The sequence below is a fragment of the Corvus brachyrhynchos genome, unplaced genomic scaffold, assembly GCF_000691975.1.
Source record: "Corvus brachyrhynchos isolate BGI_N302 unplaced genomic scaffold, ASM69197v1 scaffold14, whole genome shotgun sequence".
In the NCBI taxonomy this organism is placed as follows: domain Eukaryota; kingdom Metazoa; phylum Chordata; class Aves; order Passeriformes; family Corvidae; genus Corvus; species Corvus brachyrhynchos.
In genome coordinates, this window is record NW_008239110.1 from 13,592,776 (window position 1) to 13,616,549 (window position 23,774).

The 23,774-nt window shown below is 37.4% G+C and overlaps 1 protein-coding gene and 1 long non-coding RNA gene across 2 annotated transcripts in view; both read right to left on the minus strand.

Moving 5' to 3' along the window:
• The window catches only part of LOC108447979 (RNA-directed DNA polymerase from mobile element jockey-like), a 69,253-nt gene extending 55,881 nt beyond the window's left edge, over positions 1 to 13,372 (minus strand). Inside the window, exons 1-3 of the mRNA XM_017739415.1 lie at positions 13,343 to 13,372; positions 11,502 to 11,552; positions 10,880 to 10,930 (exon numbers count right to left, since the gene is read on the minus strand). The gene's annotated coding sequence lies outside the window, so the exon portion shown is untranslated. The remainder of the gene's footprint in view (positions 1 to 10,879; positions 10,931 to 11,501; positions 11,553 to 13,342) is intronic.
• A 5,053-nt stretch (positions 13,373 to 18,425) lies between these two features.
• On the minus strand, positions 18,426 to 23,663 carry LOC108447993. The gene is made up of 4 exons (XR_001863743.1): positions 23,629 to 23,663; positions 20,991 to 21,014; positions 18,942 to 18,992; positions 18,426 to 18,456 (listed from the first exon to the last, which is right to left on the minus strand). It is a non-coding gene; the product is annotated as an uncharacterized LOC108447993 (long non-coding RNA).
• Between the last annotated feature and the right edge of the window lie 111 nt (positions 23,664 to 23,774).

Below are 23,774 nucleotides of genomic sequence, written 5' to 3' on the forward strand. Positions count from 1 at the left end.
TGAAGGAGGAGGATAGATTGAAATGGCAAGGCATAAAGGGGTAAGAGGAGTACAGCGAAAGGTTATGAAACATAGTCAGTTTAAGAGAAATATGTCTTTTTTGCTAGTAGAAATTGTATTCTTAAAGATATGTATAAAATAAGAAGTGAAAAACTGACTGATGTTTCTAAGCCTCTGCCTAACATCAGTATTTACAAGACCTGATTATCCAGCTCACCTCTAAATCCCATAGCATGGGTTTTGTGTGAAGGAAAATGGGAAAGAGACTGGAAGAAAACTGATACTTTAAAAATTAAACCAAATTTAAAAAGCTTGGAATTAGTTTCTCAGTGGAAGCTGTACTGTGTGCCCAATATTCAGACTCTGGAGACAGAATAAAAGTCCCTTAAAACTCAGCCCATAATCCAATAAAACATTGCATACATCTACAATGGGTATTGTGAAATCATAACAAAATTTGACTAAAAGGGATGTGGCTAAAATGAGAGTTACCTGTATTTACAGATGACTGCTGCAACTCTGATGGAGATGAGCCAAGCTTATACTTAAATCCATTCAAAATCCATGCACTACCCATTCCCCAGACTACATTTATAGAACTGAAACTTCTAAAAATATAGTTAGAGATGTCACTTTATTTTGAAACATGACTGTTAGAAGTGGTCTCAGTAAGTCCCTGCCTTAGGCTAGCAGTTGCAGACAAGAGGGAGGAATTAAGATTCAGAGCTCTTACTACCCAGAAAAGTGTGTTCAGCATCAGGCTGCCAGTATGAATGGATCTGATGTGGCACTGGAACTGGAAATGAAACAAGCAGAAATATAACTCTGCCCTTCACTGGGTAATGTGCCCTGGTACAGGACAGAAATCAAAGGTCATGAGGTCAGAGACACCCCCTAGTAGTTTCAGATGTTTGCATTTTGAGTTTGGGTGCTGATCTCTGTCTCTTCAGTGTTCTTAAAATGAGAAATCATTTTACTTCAAACTGTTTGTACATTTGGATAGAACAGACCAAGTAGGAAACAATTAAACCCTGAATTACTAAAATGCTATTTATCAATGGCCTGTAGCAAAAATATTCTGATTTCAAAGATTTTTCATGTTTTCAACCACCAAGTCTCCTTGGAGAATTAGATAAATTTCAAGCATCTCAAGAATGTGCCCAGCAGCAAAGAAAGAAAAAAAGGTTTCGTGACCAGAATTGGTGAAAAACTGGCACAAGTTTTCCAGGATCTAGTACTCTTTGCAATCACTTCAGTTTTCTAGTTAATGTGTACATCAAAGCTGTATTTGGTTTGCTGGTGATAAAAAGACAGATTACCTGCTGAATAATACATGGTAGCTAGGGAGGCAAGGACATGAAATAAAGTAGAATGATGAACTAGAAAATGTGATGCTCCCATACAGGAGATGATCTTAGCCATCTGCTTTTTTACCTTGGTTATTTGCAGAAAGAATAAATTCTTAAGTCAGTTTGTTTTACTCTGTACTGATGAGACTTGTCTTGTGGTTCTTGAATTAGAAATTTGTATACAAAAAACTATTCAAAGAGGACTATATTAGCAGCCTTAAATCACAGTCTGTCTTTTCTAGGCCTATGCAAATCCAATCATACTTTTTCAGTTAATATAGATAATATTCAAAGCAAAATACATTTTCCAAGAATATACATACCATATTCTGACATTAAAAATACAGATTGACAACTATTCCAGAAACGAGAAATGAGCATTTTCATATTTTAGGTTTTGTGAATAGGTTAAAAAAATCATTACAAGCCATGGAAGACCTTGCTCAAATCTTTTTTATGTAGGGCGGGGAAATAAAGGTAAATTTCCAGTCGTGGAAAGGTCAAAAAACTGTGGAAATGTAGTAAGAATTTTCAAGGAGGAAAAGAAAAGTAAATTCAGGTTTAGGATTGCTCTATTGTTTTGGACTTTTATCAGAAACTTGAACCTGGATCACCAGCAGTCCTTTAATCTCATACATGGTGGTGCTTTCAAAGGACATTTTTCTGAGCTGTTGAGCAAACACAAATCTTTCCAAAATCGTAAAGATGTCTTGAAAACATCAAAAATCTTGAAAACACTGTTTCCTACTCAACTGTAGTCCTTTCTATGTAGATTCATGACCTAGCAGTAGCCAGAAACAAATATTTAGTCTGAATACTGTCATAGAAGTGACTTCTACAAATTCTCCCTTTCTCTTATAAGAAGCAATTGGTTTCCATCCTGAAACATGAAGTTTAACTTTCTTTCTAAATTTGCAATAATTAATTATGAAAACTACATTTCCTTAAAGATATCCAGTTCCTCTGTGTCATTTCTAAAGAGCCCTTGACTTAGATTTGTGATTTTCAGTCTTATCATGATCATACTAATTAATCTCAAAGGGAATCTTGAATCTTTCCTATTTCACTTTATATGAGACTTTTGTTGCTTTTTCCTGGCCCACTCCAGTGCCACATTATCACATAAGGGTTTTGTATACAACGCTCTAGACAAGATGTAGCTTTGATTTATGCAATAGCTTTAGAACATTACATGCATTTTTCCTAATGCATTTGCATACGGAAGAAAGTTCTTCACTGACTTGTCTGTAGCAATACTTAAGTACTTTCCTGAATTTACATAGTTAATTTAGAGATAAATCCTCCTTTAATATTTTCCCTCCACTACATATTGCCTTCTATTTATTGACATTATTTTTCTTTGCCATCATTCTGTCTGCTCACCTTGTAAATTCAATGTATCACAGCCCCTTCTACCTGAATTATTTAACTTATTTTGTCATCCAAAACTTTCATTACATTACTATTCCTCTCTTATTCTCTTAATTAAGGGACATAACATGAGTCCAGACATGGAATCATAAGCAATTATTCTGTAAACAAGCTGCAAGATGAAAATTAATCAATTGCTCTCTGCTTCCTAACCAAATTTATTTTCTTTAATACTGTAGGTCTTAGGCAGCAGCTACTTGGCCTCTGCAGTAATTCTTACACTGAAACTTTCTGAAGGTCTATTTAAACCATTAAATAGATGCTGTGCTTATTACATTATTAATATATTGAAAACCCTTATTACTAAGATAGAGTTTCCATTTCTAGATATGATGTAGGCTGGAACTCTGTGTTTTTCCAGATATTTGGTTTTGTTCTGAATTTAGTTATGAATTCACCAAATTTCTGACAGATTTTTAAATTTATGAATAACCCTGGAGTAATTTAAGTGTATTTACCCTGACACAGTAACTGTTTTGTCTGAAAGTGACCGAAGTTTTGACTAAGTTCTTATATTTATTTTCTTTATAAGCATGTAAGCTATGGTGAAACAAGATCAAATGCAAACTCATCCCATGTGTCAGGTACTCTGTGATAACTGTTCATATGCATGCTGTTATGCTGAAGTGAAAACCACCTCATGTAGACAGCTACAGCAAAGCATCTGGCATTCACTGAGTTGATACTGTCTTTGCCCATCTCACCATAAATTGTCCATCTGTTCATAGCTTGAGAAGAAGGTAGTGTTTTAAAATATTTAAGAACCATATAAAGTGAGATTTCTCTCTCAGACCTTCTTAGCAGATATTTTCTCTTTCTCTTTCAGTTTTTTTGAATTCAGAATTTCAAGTGAAATCTTAATCATATTAAGAAACCACAGTTAAAAGAACCAGTATAGTGAGCATCAGAGAGGAGAATTTAGCCTTTAAATTGGCTGAAGCATCTGTTATTTAGAATGATTCTCATTCAGTAGCATGAAAAACCTTTCCTGCCCTTTTCCTCCTCTGGTCCAGATTTTAATGAACAGATTTGGAGAAATAACCTCTTATTCAATTATATTCATGCATGTTATCATTAGTGGGCAAGAATGATGTTACAGTTGAACTCCCTTATAACCTGCCTATCCCTTTTGCCTTAATTTGTAGGACATAGCTGCTGACCTACTACAAGAAAAATTATTCACTAGATAACCCCCAAGAAGTTTACAGTGTTTTTCTCTTTATTGCCAACAATGCCTTAATGAGAACACAAAGACATTACCTAGAAGGGAAGTGTGCAAATTCTGCATTGAATTATCAGCGTTCACACTGCATGGATTATTAACCCCATGCCCTGGATCCGGCTGTGACAGGGCTGATTTTTACAGTTGCCAGAAGGGAGCATAGCCAGGACTCAGAAGTAATTCTATACCACCTCGTGTCATTTTCTGGGGATGGAGGTAGAGACGGATCCCAGGTTGGGTAGGCGGCAGAGGGAAAGGTTGATTATTGCCTGGGGTTTCCGCAGGGAGCATTCATACGTGAATTGCTTGCTTTTCTTCTTGTACAGTCTGCCATTAATATCGTTGCTGTTATTGTTCATTGTGTTATTTCATTGCTGTTTCCATCAAATTGTTCTTATTTCAACCCATCATCTGTACCTTTTGGGTCTCTCATTCTCCTCTCCAGCATGCCACAGTGGAGGAGTGAGGCGAAAGTGAGTGAGCAGTGCGTTCCAGTGGGAACACTAAACTGGGGAATACCATTCCTAAACCACAACAGTCCTCTCTCTGTAAAGTCACTTGGTAGAGGTGGCAAGAGTGCGGTAACGATCCTGAGCAAGTTCCCTTTAACTGTGTGTGGAGCCTGGTCCGGTGCAACTGGGGCCATAAATCCAGAGAGACTGTGACACACTTGAGAGGTGAGCTTGTGTGAGCCTCATGAAGTTCAACAAAGCCAAGTTCAAGGCCCTGCACATGGACTGGGGCAATCCCAAGCACAAATAAAGGCTGGGGAGAGAATGGATTGAGAACAGTCCAAAGGAGAAAGATTTGGGGATGTTGGTGGACAAGAAGCTCAACAGGATCCAGCAATGTGCACTCGCAGCCCAGGAAGCCAACCATGTTCTGGGCTGCATCAAAAGCACTTGGGCCAGCAGGGCGAGGGAGGAGATTCTGTCCTACTCTGCTCTGGTGGTCAGACCCCTCCTAGAGTGCTGTGTGCAGTTCTGGGGCCCACAACTTGAGAAAGACATGAAGAGTTCCAGTGAATCTAAAGGAATCCATGAATATGATCAGAAGGTTGGAGCACATGTGCTATGTAGACAAGCTGAGAGAGTTGGCTTTGTTTGGCCTGGAAAAGAGAATGTTTTGGGGACACCCTATGGTGGCCTCCCAATAGCTGAAGGGAGCCCACCAGAAAGATGGAGAAACACTCTTTACAAGAACATGTAGTGAATAAACAAGGGGGAAGGACTTCAGTCTGAAAGGGAGTAGGTTTAGATAAGGTATTAGGAAGATATTTTTACTGTGAGGGTGGTGAGGCTCTGGAATAAGCTGCCCAGAGAAATTGTGGATGACCCATCCCTGGAAGTGTTCAAAGTCAGGTTGGATGGGGCTTTAAGAAACTTGGTCATGTTTGATGTGTCCCTGCCCATTCCAGGGAGGGTAGAACTAGATGACCCTTCCTAATCTAAACTATCCTATGAATTTATGAGAAATTGGCAATAAAACAGAATAAACCTGGTTCTGTCAGCTTATGAGAAGCACATTGTCCCAGTCAGAGAGAATCCTTGTTTCTGATCTAAAATAATATATGAAACAATAATATTGTACATCAAGAATTTTAATTTGTTGCATAAACATGCAAAAATAAAAAGTTAGAGTCACTTCTGGGCCCCTCACTTCAAGGAGGATACCAGAGTGCTGGAGTGTGTCCAGAGAAAGGCAACGAAGCTGGTGAAGGGTCTGGAGGACAAGTCCTATGAGAGGCTAAGGGAGCTGGGGTTTAGCCTGGAGAAAAGGAGACTCAGGGGAGACCTTACTGCTCCCTACAACTGCCTGAAAGGAGGTTGTAACGAGGTGGGGGGTTGGTCTCTTCTCCCAGGCAACCAGTGACAGGAGAAGAGGACATAGCCTCAAGCTGCACTGGGGGAGGTTCAGATTGGACATCAGGAGGAATTCCTCCCAGGATGGGTTACTAAGCATTAGAATGGCCTTCCCAGGGCACTGGAGTCACCATCCCTGGAGGTGTTCAAGAAACAACTGGACATGGCACTTAGTGCCATGGTCTAGTTGACAATGTGGTGTTCTGTCTAAGGTTGGACTCAATAACCTTGGAGGTCTTTTCCAGCATAAATGAGTCTGTGAGTCTGTGATTTTGTGATTCAGAGAACTTTTCAGGATGCTATTATGGAGTTCTGGGTGCACCTAGGAAATACCTGAAATGTCTGTAGACATACTTTCATTTACAAACCTGTTTTCACTACCAAGAGTATATTTCTACATACATATGCAGATGTTACTTATTCAGCTTGAATATTTTCCTTAAGAAAAAGTAATAAAAAAATAAAGTATCAAGCCATGAGGACAACTTCATAGTTTGTAGTTTGTCATAAAACATACCTCATCTTTATGTAACCTACTTTTTGGAATTAAAATTTTAACTTCTTTCTTTTCTAAAATTATATTAATTCACATTATGTATGTTACATACATAACATTCTGTTATTTTTCTCTTATTTTCTAATGTCTATTGAAGAATTTTTACAGAGAAGCGTGGACTTAAAAAGGGAATTTAATACCTGCTGTTATGACTCAGTCTTGCTTATATATGTGTCATTATCTTAGCCTGACTTTTAAAGCTCTGATATTTTCTTGAAGTATTTCTTACTGACAATGTGAAACAAGGATGTTCTGTAATGGGTGGGCCATTTGAACAGGCTGATATTGGAATTTTTGTACACCAGATATATCTACCTTAATTTTAGTTCTCTGTTATTCAGGATTTTCTGTTATAGTTCTACATTGAGCTTGTGTGAATTTGATTTTCACATTTCAGAAATGTATTTATCATAACAAAGGGGTTACACTGAGGCCACTTCTGTGACTGCAATTTACACTGGACTTGACAGATTTCTGTAAAGTAGCAAGTGCTAATCAAAACACTGCTATATCTCAAGGCATTTTTGGTTGGCTAGTTTAACCTGAGATGTCCTCTGAGGAAGCACCCCATGTACTCTCAGTTGGCTAAAAAAAAGTGCTCATAAAAGTGACCTCCTGCTCACACTTGGTTACGGGGCAATGGCCACAAAATTTCTGGAATACTTTTCCTCAGAGAGGCTTTTCTCAAACTGTCTGCCTGATGTATGCGACATGTCACTTATCATTGTTAAGAAAGAGAGGGTTAGTGATGCGCAGCATCCCACATGAATGCTTAAAGCCACTTTACACATTGGGGTTACACTCTTCTGACAAAATGTCAATGTCTTGTCGTGGATATTCAGTGTCACTGAGTTAGTTGTATTTGCTTTTGGAAATGTTGCACTTGTATGAATCCCAGAAGCTAAGAAATAGCATATCTGTCACATGAAACAGAAAAGACAGAAACAACTTTTAAAAACCTGCAGCCACTGAGCTGAACTTCCTTCAAAGGAAGATTGTGTAAGGTTTGCTGTGTCATGAACTTTGATGACTAGCAAATTACTGAATCCTATTGTTGACACAAAAGTGGTGTCACTATGCAAGAGTATGCAACCTGAGATCTTCCCACTCAAGCTCAACTTTGCTACTCAACTTTTCTGTTGCAGTCCTGCTTCAGGGATCTTGCAGGATCTGTAGTCCTGCTCACTGGGCAGAACTAAGATACACAGTTGGCCTAATTGTGTGTCTGACAGCATCTAATCCAAATGTTTTAAGTTCTTATAGAGTCAGCTAGAGTCAAAGAGAAATGCTGTCTCAGGTGTGGGGTATCATTTGTCCTCAGTGAGCTGTGCAAGGCATCAAGTACTTTCACTGATGACATAAAAGGTTGTATGCTATCCATTAGGAGTAACTGAAGTGGGTGGTACTTATCTCACTTGGGAAGCTGGTAAAGGCTGTGCAAACTCAGTGCTATTAAACTCCACTAGATGATGGCATTGCTCATCCAGATATCCTGCTGTTACTATAAAACCAATCAATTCTAGCTCAGACTTCACCCAAGCTTCTTTAACAGAACAATCATAGGTGTCTCTAATGTGACCTTGTACTGCAATGGAGTTAAACTCAGCATACTTCACACTAAACATTCAAATCTTCACTCTTGTGTTTTGACAAGCAGGAAACTATAAGACTGTAAGACAACATGACAACACAGACTTTTACATGTCTTACAGTGTTTTAATCTGTAGGTTAAAAAAGTTAGGCCATGTAGAAAAAATCTGCATGACATGAAAGTTCATTTCCAAACATAGCACGTATTTTTTACTGCTAAAACATAAGAAAAATCTTACATATGTTCTATCAGCTACTACAGGAAGAAGACTTAATTTACTGTAAAGAAAAGTGAGATACTAGGGTTAAAAGTTCTGGGTACTAACTTTCCTTTTCAAAAATACCGAGCATGAACCACTTTATGTGCAGCCAGTGAAATTCTACAGTGTTTAATTAAACATGTCCTTTCTTGAAATAATTCAGTTTTGGAACTTGACAGGAGCTGTTATTCACCAGTTGTTTCACTGTCTGATCAAACTGAGTTAATGAAGTCCTTTTTAAATACTTGTTCTTTGTGTAGTTGGGTGGGTGTTTGACACTTTACTGAAGCTAATTCATTAGCATTGCAATTAAAACACTTTCACAGACATGTACTTCTTCTCTACATTACTTGATCTTTTGAAGTAAATAGCATTTTATTTTCATTATTACTTAAATTTAACTAAATCAATCTTCCATCCAGAAGTACTTATGAGAAGAATTAGAGAAGAAGCTCAATGGTAAGCTCAATAGTTAAATACTTAAGGGTCTAATTAATGTTCAATTCCTCATTAACCTGACTATATTTCATAGACATGTTTGCAAGAACCTAGCAGGAAGACCATAGGCCTTGCTTGCCTCAAGCTTAAAATAAAAACCCAAGTTCTATTAAACCAATAATCAATATGCAAAAAGCTGCCCACACTTGGAATCATAGAATTAAAGTTGTAAAACACCTTGAAGATCAAGTCCAAGTGTCAGCCTAGCACCACCACCATTTTTACTGCTAAACCATACCCTCAAATACCCTATCCATAATTTTTCTTTTAATACTTCTAGGAATTATGACTCCACCACTTCTCTGGATGGCCTCTTTCAATGCTTGTCAACTCTTTCTGTGAAGTGTTGTTGCTCCCTGTTGACTAAAGCAAATGAAATGGAATGGTACAATATTGTGTCCCTATTTTTCTAGTGCCCTTGACCTTGAACTGACAATTCCATTTGACTGCTTTGACTACAACAAGGAGTTTCAGACTATTTAAGCCCTAGTTCCTTTTCATAAAATCATAGAATGGTTTTTGTTGGAAGAAACCTTAAGGATAACCTAGTTCCAACACCCCTCCCATGGCAGCAGGGACACCTTCGACTAGGCCACATTGCTCAGAGCCCCAACCAATCTGGCCTTGAACATTTCCAGGGATGGATCCACAACTTCTGGGCAATCTATTCACCACCCTCACAGTAAAAAAATTCTTTCAATTTCTAATCTAAACTTAACTCTCTTTCAGTTTGAGGCCATTCCCCCTTGTCGTGTCACTGCATGTTCTTGTAAATAGTCTCACTCCTTCTTCCTTGTAGGCTCCCTTCAGGTACTATAAGGCCTGCAATTAGGTCAGGCCAAAGCCATCTCTTCTCCAGGCTGAACATTCCCAGTTCTCTCAGCCTTTCCTCATAAGAGAGGTGCTCCATCCATCTAATTATCTTGGTTGCTCCCTCTGGACTTGCTCCAACAGGTCCATGTTCTTTCTGTGCTGGGGACCCCAGAGCTGGATGCAGCACTCCAGGTGTGATCTCACCAGAGCAGAGCAGAGGGGAAGAATCACTTCCCTGTGACCTGCTGGCTGTGCTGTTTTGGATGTTGCCCAGGATACAATTGGCTTTCTTGTCTGCAAGAGCATGTTGAAGGCTCATGTCCAGCCTCTCATTCACCAGCACCCTGTCTTGATAGGGCTGCTCTCAATAGCACTTTTTTCTGGCAGCACTTAAGCCTTTACTTTGGTTCAGAATGATACAACTGTGCAAAGTAATAGCTGATTTCTGCTATTCTGCTGTGCAGTGTGTGAAACAGCTGCACTTAAAAACTTGAAAATGCTGTCTTTTATAACTTTGTCAGAGAAAATATTGCCTCATTATTTCTAGTATTCCTTAGGGAAAATCTGAAGACAAGAAGCAGTATTATTCAATTATCTGGAACAGTTTTCAAAACTGACTGGAAGATTTTAAAATTGACTACTACATTCCCATGACTCATATGACGGTTATTAGCTAACAAGATACTACGTATTTTTATCCATGTTAAATTATTTACACATTTAACCTGAGAGATTGTTTTGCAATGAAAAAGTAGCATTTAACCCATATGCAAATAGGGTAAAAGTAAAACTAACTTTTGTTTGAATGTAGTTGATATGAATAAATAAACCTGAACATAGTTGGCTAATTATAATTACCTAAAAATGCCTAAAAATGCCTAGTATTTGGGAGATGCTATAAATTGTAATTGATTTTTATTTGATAGCTAGTGCTGATATATCAATATAAGAAGAGAGAGAAAAATGCAATCAAATACTATGTAGAAGAAATAAAATGCAATCTGAAATGACTAATTTATATAGATAAAATGAGACAAAATCAAGAAAAAAGGAAATAAGTCCTTTTGACTTTAAAGTCTATAAAATACCACTGCTAAAACTTGCTTGTATATCTCCATATGCACCTGTCATTTGTTCAGCCAGATAAAAAGAATATCACGCAGTGAAGGGTGCCATTCAAAGCTATTTAGTAATAGCTAACCAAAGAAACTAGGATTTAATTTGTGAATCCTTACATAATGGATTTATTTTTTCAACTGAATCTTATGCTAAGGCTCAGTTCAACTTGGGATTGTTACCTTTTTCCTTAGGATTAGTTGAAGCCTTAATTTCTTTTTGTTTTGAAGAGTCTGAAAAAGAAATTAAACACAAAAATGAAAGGAGAAAGTTAGCAACACAAACATACACTGTGCTCATTAGTACTGTAACAAAAGTGCATAACAGCAGATCAACAAAATATGTAAAAGAGATGTGTTAAGAATTAGAATTTCTATTTAATTTAATAAATGGCACAAACTAAGGTTGAAAGTAAACCAAAAATAATTCCCTCTAAATTAGTTGTCAAAGTTTCTGCAGGTCAAACTATGCACTCATTCCTGTGCTGCCTATCATTTCAGTCTGTCATGTGCATGTAGCAGCTCTGTTACTAATTCACTCAGAACAGGCCAGCACTCCCACTGCAATATTGGTTGTGCGGGTCAGACAGCAGTTAAAGAACACCACAATAAAAAGGGTTACAACTTTATTATTTCTGAATCATGTCAGACACTGCTCCTTTCAATATAACAGATCTATTAAATGAGAAGAATCTAAGTTTAGTCCCTTTTCACCAATTGCCTATAATTCAAAATATATTGAAACTGCACTGAGATACCAGCAGAAGACTTGTTATTTGCCAGCCACGTAGTGATAAGACATTACCTTTTTCCTTTAAGGCTGCTGGAGGCTTCACATCTTTTCTTTTACCAGTCTCTAGAAAGAAACATTTATCACAAATCAGGTTAGGGAAATAAGATGACACTTGAAAAGAAAGCAAGTCAAACAATTTGATATGTGAAGAGCAAAAGAGATGTGATAATTAAATGGATTTAACAGCATGGAAATAAAGAACAGGACAAAAAAACAAGGTCATCCATTCATCTTTCTAGTCTTGGATATGCAAAATAATAAGCCTTCAATATGTCATTAGTTTCTTCACATTTTGAGGAAACTGTGGAGCCCTCTCTCAATCAGGCAATGAAGAATCACTTACAAACACAAAAGAAATTCTATAGAGCAGTTGGCATCAATGACTTTTTCTTTTGCTGAATCCCAATAAAAAATTAATCTATATTGATACAATTGAAATATTAGGAATACTGGTCTTGAAAGCCAGAGGCTGCTGATGAAGGTAAGTGGGAGGGGTTTTTTTTGTCAGGAGTGACAAAAGGATCAGCTACTCATTCAGGACTCCGTCATTCTTTTAATATCAAAGAAACCATACGGGTATTGCCTGTGAACAGAATTTCACTTCCTGCTTATATATAACCTTTTAAAATCACAGGCACACTGGCTATGAAAGAAGAGCAGTGCTCATCCTTCAAATGTACATTCATATATCTTATGTCAAAATGAATAGTCCAAGGACTTAATTGTACCTTTAATTTTTTTTTCTGCAGTCTATGACAAAGTATTAAAAGAGATGAGAAAAAAAACCCTGATATTTTAGTTCTCTTTCTAGTAACTGACAAGGCAGCTACCCAAGGACATAAAAACCAAGCCAACCAACCAACTAAGCCCCCCAAGAGCCCCCCAGTCCTCCAGGAGTTAGCTAAGCCCAAATAAAGGAAAACTATCATCTTGTGGTGCCCGGGTGAGACACGGGAACTGACAGCAGTGGCATAGAGGAGAACTCTCAGCCACAAATGGTGTCCTGACTTCACTTCCTAGAGTTTTCACAAATAATACAGTCCTCACAGAAGTGTGTCACTTTGCTCTGTATCTATTCAGCAGCCATAATCTGGACTGCATTGAATATCTCCAGCTTCCAAAAAAAATGGGACTTGGTAACAATTTGGACTTCAGGTGTGCTGTTCCAGCTCAGGAACCAGGCACAGTTCTGATAGCTTTTGCTGGCTCCTTTAAATTTTTCAGCTGTTTCAGTACTCTCCAGAGAGAGTGTTCAATGCACATCGCATTGCAACAAATAGGGTTTTCTCCAAATAGATGCTATCAAGCAATCCATGACCCCCGTGTGAACAGCTAGCAGTGGTCCTTCATCTGAAAAGCTTAGAGGCAGAGATATATGTGCCCATGTTGCCAACAAATTAAGAAAAAATCTTGACGTATCAGTCACCGTCAAACACTTTGATCTGTCAGTAGCCTGAGCCAGGTTTCATTCTCAGACACCCACATTCCTGAGATATAGCCACATGGACCAGATTTAGTCTAGTTCCCTTCAGTAATGTTCTCACTATGGGATTTAGACAACTCATTTTTGATAGATTAACATCCAAAAGTTGTATAAAAATAAATTCTAGTATTTCTCCCAAGATGCAAATTCAAATATCCACGTTTAAAATAAGCCCAAATGATTTCTAGGGATCCTACTGGCATCTGTACAGCACAAATATTATTAAAAACAATATCATGACTAAAATAATCTAAACAGGAACAAGGATGGGTTTGGTTTTCTGCACTTCTATATTCCTACTCAAGAGCCGTTTCTAGACTGAATAACAGTTCCGATGTTCAGATCTGTGTTTCTTAGCTTCTTCACCTACCTTTTTCTCTTAAGCTTTCTGGATTCTTGAGATTTTTTCCTTTTGGGGAATCTGTAGGGAGATAATTATGTTTCTGAGACTTAGAAGACAGGAGTCTTCTACACTTAAAAGAATACTCAAGAAATATTTAAAAACTAAGACTAAAAGTGTGAACGTAAATGGGTTCAACCTTGACCTCTCTTACATCCTCTCTAGTGACTATCTCATATTTTTAAGGTGCAATAATAATAGTAGCAAAAACAAAAATAGAAATTGCTGTTGATGACTGTCTCTAGAGACCACATAGAAGAGAGAAATTTGAAAGGAGATGGGGAAAATGCAAGCAATTACACAGGATTAGAAATACTTAGGGTCTTATCCAACACTTCATGAAGACTGTTTCTGTTTTCTCTGTTTGTCTGAAGAATATATCTTTTGCCTCAGCCCTCCAGGGAATATGCATTCAGGGTCAGCAAGCAGAAGAAAAGCATACACCATGTTGTGTAAACAACTAGTGTTTAAATATTTTTTTTCAAGCAACAGTCTCTTGACATCTTGTGCATTTATCAGGGAAATTAGGAGAAAATAGTTTTTTCCAAAGTAAGGAAATAATTTCATAGGCTTATGAATGTATGTGGTTTGAATGAGAGAATATCACAGCCTGCAGAATGCTAAATAAACCCAGTTGCATTCCATCTGACAGGATATAACACCTAAGCATCTAGAAAAAACCATACCATTTATTCCAAATGAAAGTAAACCAAATCTTGAGAAAAACAGAAAAAGCTAAAAGAAGATCCTTTACAAAATAATTTTAACTCTGAACATCCTCCTGGCTGCCATGGTGCCAGGAAGCAATCCCACTTATCCATCTGGATTTAAGTGTGAGTTGTAACAGAAAAAGTTCACTTCCAGGGTGGCTGAAGTTGGTGGAGAATCCACACTGTGCAGGGGTATGTTATGAAATTAGGAGCCTGATCTTCACAGCAGCAGGTGGACTCTTCTTCAGGGGCCTGAGAGAAAACTTCCAGGGTGAAGCCTGAAATCCTTTGAAGTAGCCTCTGTGTTGACTTTATAAAAATCCTTGAGAAAACAGCTGCCCAACTTGACCACTTTACTCTGGGCACACTGGTGGTCTCAGTGATCAGCAGCCACTTTGCAGCCACAGCCACAAACCTGAGGCCTTGCAGGTTTGGTGCCATATGCCCATGAGGGCTGTCTTGCCATCCATGTAGCAGATCTCCCTCAGATTTCCTACGATGTGCAGCTCCTAAAGCAGGTTCAGCACTTTTGACTCTCAGAACTTTTGGATGCAGCTCTCAGCGCAGGACACTTTACACAGCGCACACACTTCCCCACCCTCTGAGCCAAGGATATTGAGATCACCAGTTCTGCTTTTCTCCCAGGGAGCAGGTTTTAATTTTCAGAGGTTTAAACAGGCACTCACTGAGGACTTTTCAAACTTCTGCTCTCAACTAACCACTTTCTTGTTGGTCCCAGAAGGGGAAAAACATAAAGCTGGCTTAAAGCCAGATTTCACCATAATGATTTCCTCCTGCATTCTACTCCAGGGGTGAAGCTGGGCTGGGTTCGGAAGATGGTACAGAATGATGAAGCAGCAGCAGTGTGTAATATCCTCAGGGTAAAGATATAGCTCTCATGCAAATGACAATGACAAGTAAATAAATAGAAATAGACGGAAATGTGAACTGCTACTGCTCACAGTATAACTTTCAATTTTTAAAGAAAAAAAAGTATTTTAGAAGTTGAGATAAAAAATGCTACAGGCAAGATACTATTTCATGTTTCTTTTGTTTTAAAGGAAACACAAGTATTGCATAACAAGTGCAAATCATCTCATTTGTTTCTTTGATGACCGCATGCTATAACATATATGGCAAGAAAGAAATACACACTACTGACTTATTTCTGCTATCAATCCATGCATAAAAACAAATAGCTTTATTATCCACACATAGCTCAATAAGAAAATATTCAAAGATATCCCAAAACATGACAAAAGCAAGGAGGAAGGAAAAAGAGCATTTGTTTGGAAAATAAATCATGGAACATAGGGTGAGAATGAATTTGCATTATCTATACAGGACAAATGCTGTCAATTTGCATAATCAGCATAATCCAAATTTCTTAGAAAAAAATCAGTGAAGAGTTATGTATGAAATATTATGAACTTGTAGTGCCACTGTTGCACCCTCTGGATGAATGAGCTTCTACTCTGGTTAGCTGGGTAAGATACCTACCCAATAACCATGTGGCAAATTGTACCTTAGAGTTTCATTGGCCTCAAGTTATTTGAATATGCTTATGTTAACAGAAAATCAGCATTTATATTTGTTAGTATAAATGGGCTTCTTTACACTGCTGTGGGGAAGAGCTGAAAAGACAGTTATAAATTCAGACAGAGTCTTGAGATGTCCTTTATCACTAGGAAGTGGAAAACATATTATTCCAGTGTTCTCTTTAGTTACTGGCAATAAAATTAGGCTCCAAGACTGAAGACATTTTATTCACCTCATAAAATAAATAATTTTGTAGGGTTATGATCTATAGAGTATCCCAGCAACAATTCCAAATTCAGGGATTTATTTTTCCTGTTTCTGCTTTAAATAAAACCACTATGAAAAATAGCCTGCTTTAGGATAAGGTTTTTGAAAAATAGCCTGCTTTAGGATAAGGTTTTTTGTCTGGACATCATCCTTGTTCATTCAAACTTAGCCCATCCTTCAAAGGGAATGAGGTGTGATGATACTACTGTTTTTGCATAAGGTGCCAGGCACACATTAATCACCACAAGTATTTAACACTTCACCTAGAAGTGTTCCTTTATTTAGTTTCCATGAATAGCAACAAACTCCCAAGATACATAATTAGGAAGTATATGCAGTCTTAAAAATCCTTACTTTCCTGTGTCCTTTGATATATTTGTGTTTTCCAGAAAGATCCACTTTAAGAAACAAATTGCAAAACACCAAATTGCAAAAAGTAAAAAGAAGTCCCCAGTGACCTTGTCAATAACCTTTTCAGATGCCTACAGATGAGGCTTGAAGAGGTGATGGAGAGGGGGAGGAATGGCATGCAAATAGGCTTTGATTCATTTATGAACTACAGTTTGGGCAAATATGATTGAAATGGGGGACAAATAGTGCTAAATATATGTTTATGCAGCAGAGTATTCCATAATGCAATAAGAAAATACACAGCTCAGAAAAGCACCAAGATTTCTACAAGTTTCTCCCCACAGCTTTATAAGTTCCCCCTATAGTATTTATGCTGATATATTTTGAACTGAGCTATACAGCTCAGTAATCAGCACTCTCATTTTTAGGCACAGGCACAGAACTATGCATGTTTGATGCCTATTATGGGAAACAATGATGGCTGCATCAGCAAGATCTCTCAGGATCTGAGGGACAGACTCAGGAGGTCTGGACTGCAGGGGCTCAGGAGCCCATGATATCTTTACAGATATATTCAGCAGTAAGTTTTCAGCTGTATTGGCACTTAAAAGAAATTCCTGCCTGCTCCTTTCTGAAGGTTGGGTGGAGGATGTCTAACCTCCTTTGTCATGTTAAAAGGACCTGTTAATAACTTAGTAATTGAAGTTGTTGATATATTAAACCTGAACCCAGAACACATGTGCTGGGGCCGCACTCAACAAAGGACACACTATGGAAACTTGTTCAGGGCTGGCAAACCACTTTTCATTTGCTCTAAAGAAGCTCTTATCAAAGAGAAAAAAGTTTTGGGTCTTCTCTCTTTTTTTTCTCCTCTCCCTACCTCCTTGTAATCCTTTGAAAGGAGCAGCAGGCTGAACATATGTGCTCCATGCAAGGAAAGAGGGGGCAGAGCTGTCACTCAAGTGCCTCTTCTAATTTTCCAGCACGACACCATCAGGCAGACACAGATTACAGGCAGTCTGTGGAGAGGGCCACAGGACTCCAGAGAGGTTGGCTATACAGTTCTGGTCCAGATAACTAAGCTTGTGTAAATGGGGCATGTGTACATTAGGAGTAGAACATACACAGAAGAACAATACATGCACCATGGAATTTGCAGTTTGTGATAATTTAATTTCATCTTTGGAATAAAGAAGTGAGTGAATGAACATAGCTTCTAGGATTTTGAAAATATGTCTAACAATAAGATTACTCCTCCTTTGTTTTAGATGTTTTTGTCATCTTTCAATACTGCTTGAATTGAGCTCTTTATTCAGTTCTTTCTTTGAAATAGCATAAAATAACTGTAACTTGAAATAGTTATAGACTAAAATCTATACATTGCAGACCATATCTATCTATAGGCTTATAACAGTTATAGAATAAATATTAATTTGACTATATATGGTAGATCTTTTTATTCTGAAGAAGATGCTAAATAAGACTTATCCATAAGTAACTTCTTCCAAATAAAGTTATTTCTAGAAAGGAGGGAAGAAATAAGGTGTGTAAAAAGCACCTGGCAAAACAACTGATGAAAGGAAATTCAACTGAGTTAACCATCTACACTGACCAAATTAACAAAAAAAAAAAAAAAAGAAAAAAAAAAAGAAGAAAAAAAAAAGATGAGAGATACAAGAAAGATTCAGACCATCTCTCATGTTGCAGATGGTTGACTGGATGAAGCTCTGGGGTTTTAGCTATCACTTTTACAGAGCACAGAAAGCAAGTTTCCCACTCATTTGCTCATAAACCTTACTTTATCCCATTACGTTCACATATTTATGAAATGATTCAGTTCAGAATTGCTTAATTGGCCCCTATTAAAGACTTGGCGTTCTTCAGGCCTTCTTTGCAAGGTTCTTTTACTCTATTACACAGAGTGGTTTATGATACTGATTTAATTAATTTTGAGAACTCTGAATTTTAATTGGCTCAATATAATCTATTTATGTTCCCACCTCCCTGCCTTTTTAATACTATAAATTCTGTAGAATATTTTAACTAATTAAAGTTTGATTAGTTAAGATTTATAATGAGAAAGACTAGTAATGATTGTTGAAAAATTAGAATCTTCATTATACTTTGTGTGGTTTTAGCAAGTTCTATATTTTATTATGTTCTTACCTTTTTCTTTTAAAGATGTAGGATTCTTTCCTTCCTTTCCTTTAGTGTGCTCTGTAAAAAATAATTTATTAATCTTCAAGCCAGAGTGTTAAATGGTTAACATCTAATGTCTCTAGGATAATGACTGAATGAATAATTGGTGGTTTCTGACACAAGATAGCAATTAAATGTGTAGCACAAAACTCAGTTTTAGTATGCTCACAGAGTGAAACCATAAATTTTCTTAAATTTGATGAAAGGACAAAGATCACTCAAAACTTATTTCACTTTGCAGCTTGTAATAAATGTTAACAAGTGTTCCTAAATTCTGAGTTTATTCGTCTAAGTTTTCATAACAAGGGTTACCAGGGCTCTCTTTGCACTCCTAATTCAGGTAATGACAATTAAGTTTCATAGTAAATTTACTGAAATAGTATTATGGTTATAAATTCCTAACTAAATCATACTTTAAAAAACAAAATGGCAATGCATTCCAAGTTTTTTTTTTGATGCACATAGATCTTAGAGTTATATACAAATTTGTCCTGGCATGTTACCTTTATCTTTTGTGGCAGCTGGAGGTTTCAATTCTTTCTCTTTTCCAGGATCTGTAAAAGAATTAGTCACACCAATAAAATGACAGACAGAAACCACAACTGAGTGAAAGGATGAGATTTAACCATAGGGGAGAATGAAGCATATAGATCAAGAGAATAAAACTATATATTGGAAAAAATGGCTAAAAATTGAGTTATTGGGAGATTTGTATAGAATTCACTGGTTTTCATTCAGAAAATTCAGTCCACAAAATGTGTTTTATAGATTTAACTGTGAGACCTATAAAATTTGCAAACTTCAACTTAGTACGAGACAAGGACAGTTTTTCAGTGTTCTTAACCAGAAAGGTCAAAACTGATGCTTCGCCAAATTTGACTCCTTGGACCTGACTGTGACCTACTTCTTTCATCTGGGATTGCCCATTCTTGCTGAGCAAGGCCAAGGGTCTTCTTTTTGGATCTATTTTTTTCTAAAGGCCAGATGCTGATCAAAGTGAGTGAGCAACATAGCAGTGACAAATAGGTGGGCAAAGAGTTGCTTTTATTCTGCCTGCAGACATGTAGATAAGATGGCTGGGCCACATCAGCCTTGGTGAATACTCTCAAGGAAGAGTAGTCCCCTGAGAAAGGCATAAGAAGTGAGTTGCACCAGACAGAATACCAGAATTCTATTTCAGACAAAATCATTATTCTGGACTGATGAAAGGTCTCCAAATCTTTCCACCAAAAAAATAAAAAGGCAAGTAAGACTGCCCCAAAACAGTCTATTCAAAAGATCAGAGACTTGGATTTTGACTTCTTACATTTTAAGCAAGTATTTTAGCCATTTGACTGCTGGTTAAACTGTTTTACACGTGTCATCTGAGAAATGCTAAAAATATTAGGTTCTCCATCACACATGAAGAAAAAATTCCTTCTGTTGAAAAACTTGGCAGCAATTCAGAGCCAGAAGATATTAAAACTGTTAGAAGACCCTTTTGGTTTCTACACATAGAATAAGAAGTCAACACTCTTGATGAAGAGTTTGTGTTTAGGAGTTGGAAGTTGTGTTTAGGAGATAGATATGAAACTTATATAAGCTACAATGAGTAGTTTTTAGTGATAATTGTTTACTGCCTTAGTGACCCACAGTTCACAACTTCTCTTTCATTATAAAAGCATGGACCATGTCCAATTTATCATGATATCAATAAAGCTTCTTGTTCATGATTTAGTATTTGTCTCTGACTAAGACAAATTGAGATCCTAGGGAATCTGAATTGAAACAATCCAGAAATAATAATTTTTATTTATGGTAGAAATAGCCATCAAGTGGAAAAACTTAATTTGTGGTTGACATTGAAAGTTGTCTTCTGTTGGGACTGATCTCAAAAGATAAATCTTTCATTATTTTTCTCCTTCTACATTATGTTTCTAAAAAGGTGATAGTAGATACATCCATACAATATAACTTTTAAAGGAGAAGACTTGGAAAAAAAATCTGTTGAACAAGGTCAAAAATGCAATTTTATTCAAATAAAGCTCTCACTACACCTCAGACATCTGGTTCAGAAGCTACTCCTGCTCCCTGCTTTGACCTTCATGTTTTGTACTCACCAATTTATTTTTCAGTCACTTACTTTCAAAGTGAGAAAATACACAATTTACTGCAGATATCTGTGAGGCATATTCAGTGGACATATTCAGACTTATTTGTAGTCCTAATAAGAAATCAATGTCAATTTTTAAATATTAAGTTAATCATAGAAGACTGTGAGGACAGAAATAAAACTCAGTGGGAAGACTGAAAACCTTTTTCTTCTGTGCTTATGAATAATGAAAAATTCCCAAGAAATTTCATGTTCAGTGCAATAGTGTCTACAAAAAAAACAAAGACACTTGAAGACAGAGCTTCAGCCAAAATAAGTCATTTAATGCGTGACATAAAGCCTTTATTTTCAGAAGCCTGCCTGTAAGAAATTATAGCTGTTGTTCACCTCCATTATTAAGAATATAGTTACCCAAACTGTTGTGGAAGATATTAGTTTAATGAGTAAAACTCTAGCTTACTTCCTTGTTTCATCTTTGGTTTATCTGAAGAAAGAGAAGGGGAGGGAAACAAAAGTAAAAAGAGAAAAGAAAAAGAAAATGTTAGAATATGTGTTCACATAGGAAATTATTTTTAAAACAATCAACAAATGAAAATTTATTTAAATGCATATTGGCTCTAAGTGCTAAATATATCTTGAACCTCCACTGTTTCTGGACAGGTTATGTGAATAAAGTTCATGGTTCCCACCTATTCCCTTGCATATGTGCAAAAAGAGCATGAAATCCCCTAGTCTGATATGATCTTCTTTAACCGATGGCAAGCCTCCTTTCTTAGTACTATTGGATACCACCAGAAAGAAATTTTACCTTTTTATAATCTCTTTTAAATATTAATTCTCAGTAGCAGGCATTAACTTCCTGGCAACCATCCGACATCTGCTCATGACATTTTTCAAACAAAGACGTCAAAGAGTTAAAGCTATGTGCCTTCTTCCTCACCTTTTAACAGTTAAAAGTGTTATCTGTAATTTGGCTTTACAACAATAAAAGATGTTTCTACAACCTTTCAGCCCAGATGTAGGGATATGAGGTCAAAGCTGCAATAATTACTAAAACTTTTGTTTGAAACAATGAAGTTATGTCCTGGTTGCTAAGCAAATCCAGCCTCCAACACCTCAGATTTTCCTGCAAGTCTCATACTGTTTTTCTTAGGTTGTAAATCCCAGTTTTGACCAGGACTGAATCCCTCTACTTTTTGAAATGCATCCTGATGCAAAGTACTCTTTTGTGAGTAATATAAGTACATGGTAATACTCAATAAGCATACTGAAAGTTTTTTTGGCTTGTTTGTCTTTGAGTGATCAATGTGTTGGCAGCAGTTCCATACATATAGGGTGCAGAGACGAGAAGCTGAGGCAATTGCTATGTGAAAGTGTGTGTGCTCGCTTCTGTGCATCGGAGGAACTGAGCTGCCAGCGCTGGGTAGTTGCTGCAGAAATAGTTGTGACAGACATTACATGTTTCTCTTATTCCTTTGACTTGGAAAGACTAGATAGTGTTGGCATGGGGGGACAGTACTGCTGCTGCTGACTGCTGTCATGGGAAACAGTTTGCCCCCCTTTTGGGCTCCTTGGGTATCACAACTTGTGGTTTAGAAAACTCTGCTCCATGCCAACCATGTGAAACCATAGTTTGTACTGCTCAGTCTGTGCTCTTTATGGCACAGTTAAAATGTTTGGCAGATAAAATCCCATCTAATGGTGGTACATTGTAGAAAGGACAGATCTTACAGCAACCACACACCTCATTGCTGTATGAGACAGCCAAACAGAGGGGAAGCAGCGCAGATGTCTGGAGAAGCACTTATGTGGCAATGGAAAATTATGCGGAGATACCCAGCCTAACAATGACTGAAATCTAGGCCAAGGCCCACCTAATTATAACGTTTTCCATGACAACTACCAAGCAGCTGACAGCTGCTGCAGGGTGTTTGTGCTGGCTTGAGTAATGCTGAGTAAAGCTGAAGCTGAGAAACTCGAGAAAATAAGGGATAATAACTCAACTGACCAAAGCTACCTCAGTAGACGTCTTACACCTTATTCTAAAGGTTACTGGCAAGTTCATCATCAGGGCTCTAACTGACAATTTGAGCATGACTAAATACAAAAATCATCTTGGTAGGCTGCTAGGATGTGTATCATATAAAGAAAGCCTGAGCTGATAAACTTTGGGTATTTAGAACCCCTTTTTTTACTTTGCTTCCTACCATACTAACCTAAAAAAGAATGGATTGCTTTTAACAAGTATAAAAGAAGCAAGTATGCAGGATATAATGCTAAAGTTGTTAATAACAAGAAGAAGAAGAACAAGAAGAGGAAGGAGAAATCTAAATGTATTTAATAGGAAAAAATACATCTTTAGAGGGTTTAAGGCATCGACCCTTCTCTTTTTATGTTTGCACAGTGGCTTGAGTTTTGTTTTGACCTTGGTGTAGACTGTCCTTTGGTATTTCTGCTCTGGTTGTCTTGGGATACTGGATGTAGACTTAGTGTCCCTCTGACCTATGTGCCATCAACATGTGGCCCTTGCAGTCTTTCTTCTGGTCTTCCCACTCGGACATTCCCACTCATGCCTTATCCATACCATTCCTAAACTTTTTGCGAAAAATTTCAACAAGGCCTGGTATCAAAGGGTTTTGAGTTTCTCTGCAGTGGACCTTTGTGACTCTTCATGGGGCTGAGGTTTCATCTGGGACAAGAAGGGCATCTCAGCTGACTTCAGGGAGCCTCTGCCCCTTTTCCTGATTGCAAGTTACTCTCAGACTGAGTAGCAAAGGCTGACTCTTGTCCAGGCTAGGGGGGCAGGAAGCCTCATCAGTGGGACACAAAGTTCCAGCATAGAACATTTAAGCTGAAGTGGGCAGCTGTCTACCTGAAGCTTTTTGTCGGGGTGGCAGTTTTGTGGAAGTGGGACAAAGCCAGTTTTATAATGGAAATTCCCTGTTGCTCTGACAAATACAGCAAAGCTCTGAAAAAATACTGGTGAATGAATGGATTTAAAGATTGCTGTCATCTGGCTCTCTGAATCTGAGGTTATTTTTTTCTGTGCCATTGTCTTTTAAGAGAGATAACACCAACATGTTTTGTTTTCTTTTTACCTTGCACTGCTGCCTTCTTTGCTTTTCCTTCTTTTTTTTCCAGTCCTGCTGCAAGTAAAAGATAAGGTTTAAGTAAGACTTCTAGTCAGAAGTGTTTTTACATCAGAAAAAGCTCTTCTTAAGTGCTTACATATTATTTTGAGTCA